The 3,828-nt window shown below is 38.8% G+C and overlaps 1 pseudogene; it reads left to right on the top strand.

Moving 5' to 3' along the window:
• Positions 1–1,011: 1,011 nt before the first annotated feature.
• LOC141511707 (alpha-enolase pseudogene) lies at positions 1,012–2,280 on the top strand (annotated as a pseudogene).
• Positions 2,281–3,828: the final 1,548 nt, after the last annotated feature.

The raw sequence follows: 3,828 nt of genomic DNA, 5'->3' as shown, positions 1-3,828 counted from the left end.
ATCAAGAAGAACTTGACCTGCAAAGTCAATAATCTTAAGGAGGTGACGAGAAGGGAAGGAAAACATCACCTTTTCATTAGAAATGGATAAGATAGAATATTTTATTTTGTAAGATAGAAGATTCTCGAAATTTTTTGATGAAAAGTTCAAAGCTGAGTAAGGGGGCAGCTCAGTGACACAGTAGATAGGCACAGTAGATAGTTCAAATCTGACCTCAGAGACTTAATAATTACCTAACTGTGTAACCTTGGGTAAATCACTTAATCCCATTGCCTTGAATAAAAAAAAAAAAAAGAAAACAAAAAAACTGAGTAGGAACTTTAAACCACAAACACCTGACTCAAGTAAAACCTAGAAAGGCAATTTTATTTGAATATTTAGAAGGGTTTTATGATGGTGTAGGGTCAAAACTCTCAAGAGGGGAGAAAAAAGCAACTGTCCTTTCAGAACTTTAATATATTCAGAGCATATTGGGAGAGTTCAAAGAGAAGAAAAAAATGTAGAGGTAGATTGGTTCTGTTCTGAAGGTTTTAAGGGAAAGAGGAAGCTGGGTAAAGCTTCCTAAAATAGAAAGGAGAAAGGGTAGAACTTGTTACTTCTCATAATTATTGCTACTAATAATAATACATTTCATGTAATAAAAAATATAATAAAAATCATGACTTCAGTCCTCTTTTTTGTGTTCTCCTGTGTATGAATAGAATGCCCAGGTAATTTGGAGCCAAAAGTTGAACTAATGAAAGAAACAAAGAAGGAATGGTCACAAAAAAGAGACTGAAAACCATAATAAACCTCTATAACACTTGCTTCATGGAATGTCTGCTCCCTTTCAAAGTTCTTTTCCCACAGAGCCTAATTATGAGAAATAAGTTCCATTCCTTTTCTTTTTTCTGCATTAGGGTATTCCTTTTGCCCAACTTTCTCTTTCTCTTCTTAAAACCTTCCTAACTTTATACTCTTCAAAACTCAATACAGCCTTTGTTCTCTGAATCCCGCATCCAGAAATTCAATATGTCAATTTTGAAGATCATTGCAAAAGAGATCTTTGACTCTTCTGGAAACCCCACTGTTGAAGATGATCTCTGCACTTCAAAAAAGGTCTCTTAAGAGTGGGGCTTCTACTGGCATCCATGAAGCCCTAGAGCTCTGACAATGACAAGACCTGCTATATGGGGAAAGGTGGCTCAAAAGCGGTTGAGCATATCAATAAAACTATTGCCCTGACCCTGATTAGCAAGAAACTGAATGAGCAGAAGATTGGCAAATTGATGATAAAGATGGATGGCTCTGAGAATAAATCCAAATTTGGAGTGAATGTCATATTGGGAATGTCTCTGGCTGTTTGTAAGACCAGGGCTGCTGAGAAAGGTGTCTCCTTGTTCAGCCATATTGCTGATCTTGCAGGCAATGAAGTCATCCTGCCAGTTCCAGCCTTCAATGTGATCAATGGTGGCTCCCATGCTGGTAACAAGTTAGAAATGCAGGAGTTCATGATCCTCCCTGTTGGAGCAGCAAACTTCAGGGAGGCCGTGAGCATTGGAGTTGGTCTACCACAACCTGAAGAATGTGATTAAGGAGAAATATGGACAGGATGCTACCAATGTAGGAGATGAAGGTGGCTTTGCTGCTAACATCCTGGAGAATAGAGAAGCTTTGGAGCTACTGAAGGAAGCAATTGGCAAGGCTGGCTATCCTGACATGGTTGTAATTGGCATGGATGTTGCTGCCTCTGAATTCTTCCAGTCTGGGAAATATGACTTGGACTTCAAGTCTCCTGATGATCCCAACCGATGATGCTGAGCTTGGGGACCTTTACAAGAGCTTCATCAGGAACTATCCAGTGGTATCTATTAAAGATCCCTTTGACCAGGATGATTGGGTAGCTTAGAAAAATTTTACTGAAATTGCAGGCATCCAGGTTGTAGGGAATGATCTCACAGTGACCAATCCCAAATGCATTGAAAAGGCTGTGAAGGAGAAAGCTTACAATTGCCTCCTGCTCAAAGTGAACTAGATTGGTTCTGTGACCGAATCTCTCAGGCATGCAAGCTGGCCCAGTCCAATGGGTGGGGAGTAATGGTGTTCCATCATTCTGGGGAGACTGAAGATACCTTTATTGCAGACCTGGTGGTGGCTCTCTGCACTGGGCAGATCAAGACTGGGACCCCCTGCTGATCTGAGCATTTGGCCAAGTATAACCAACTTCTCAGAATTGAGGAAGAGCTGGGCAGCAAGGCTAAATTCACTGGAAGGAACTTCAGAAACCCTCAGGCCAAGTAAGCTCCATAGCCATGAAGCCTCAGAGCTAGTAGGTGGCAGTCACCTCTGTAGAAGTCCTTCTCCAAAGAATGGACAGCACCAAGTAGCAGGCCAGTTTTGTTTTGGGTATGGGGGGCTCTGCTATTTAACCTCCACCCCTCTCTCTTCCACCTTTCTGTGTTTTTCTCACCGCTTCTTTAGAACTGTCTTATCAGAGACTGTACCTGATCATTTGGTCCTTTATTGGAAGACCTTATCTTATGACCGGGCTAGAATGATCTGTTCTCACCCCCACCCCCAATGTTGATGTGCAGAGTCATATACTTGTGATACAGCCCAATAAGCCCACAGGTCAGATCCTTTAGGGGCTTCTATGTGCAGAATAAAAGTATTCAGTAATCCACTGAGGGGGGGAAAATGCTTAATACAGGAGTTTAATGAGGAAAAACAAGGGTCTTGAAGGTGTGTTGGTTTTATCTTTCTCATTTAGCTCCCTCAATACTCTTTGAAGACCTTAAGATTATAAAGGGACAATTGTTTCTTCTCCTTCATTAAGAATGTTAGTTCTACATCATTATAGAACCCCTTCCAAATAAATAAAATTACCTTTCTAAGTTTTACTTGAGGCTGGAAAAGTTTGTATGGTAAAGTTCCTAATTCACTCTGGTCATTTTAAGTTGTTTCATCTTGCATGTTCATTTCTTAAATAGTAATAGCTAATACTTATTAATTGACTTACTGTATGTCAGAAACTGTGGTAAGTCCTTAAAATTATTATCTCATTTGATCCTCATAACAAACTTCAGAAGTAGTTGCTCTTATTATTCCCATTTTTAGAGATGAGGAAACTGAGGCAAACATGTTAATGATTTGCACAGGTTCCCAGCTTGTGTCTAAGGCTGGATTTGAACTCATGTCTTCCTAACTCCAGGTTCAGCACCTAACCACTTCCTCACCTAATTGTGCCACCTTTTCTTTTGCCCTTGTTCATATATTTGAATCTTCTACTTGTCAATGGAAGTCAAAGTGATATAAGGTGTATGTGTATATATTTATGTATGCCTATTTTAAATCTTAATATTGTCTAGGAACTTTATTTTTTTATCTATTCTCAAGTTGGAGAGTTGAAACAAAATTTGGTCCAGGGTTTCACTGTTATTCAGTTAAGGAACATTAAGTGCCAACTAAGCTCTGAAGTCACTTTCTGACTCACCTGATTGACCTTAAGACAAGAGTCAAAGATATGAAAAGATGGTCAGAAGTATGGAGCTTGTTGTTGGCCCTTTGAGCAAATCAGATCATAAACTTACTGCTGAAGATGGGTGAAGTGACTCAATTCCCTTGAAATACAACTTGAATTTAGTCAAGAAAAGCTAGTAAGTTGTTCAAATCTTTTGACTCAAATGCCACTACTAGGGCTGTATCTTAATTTCAACAAAAATATATTCATAAATATCAAAAATATTAATAAAAACATTCTTTGGAAAAACAATGCTAGGAAAATGCTCTAAACACTTAGGGAATAGATGAATAAATTATAATATATATGTACATATATTATATAGGTGT

The sequence above is a fragment of the Macrotis lagotis genome, chromosome 2 (assembly GCF_037893015.1).
Source record: "Macrotis lagotis isolate mMagLag1 chromosome 2, bilby.v1.9.chrom.fasta, whole genome shotgun sequence".
NCBI lineage: Eukaryota > Metazoa > Chordata > Mammalia > Peramelemorphia > Peramelidae > Macrotis > Macrotis lagotis.
This window is presented reverse-complemented; position numbering and strand designations above follow the sequence as displayed.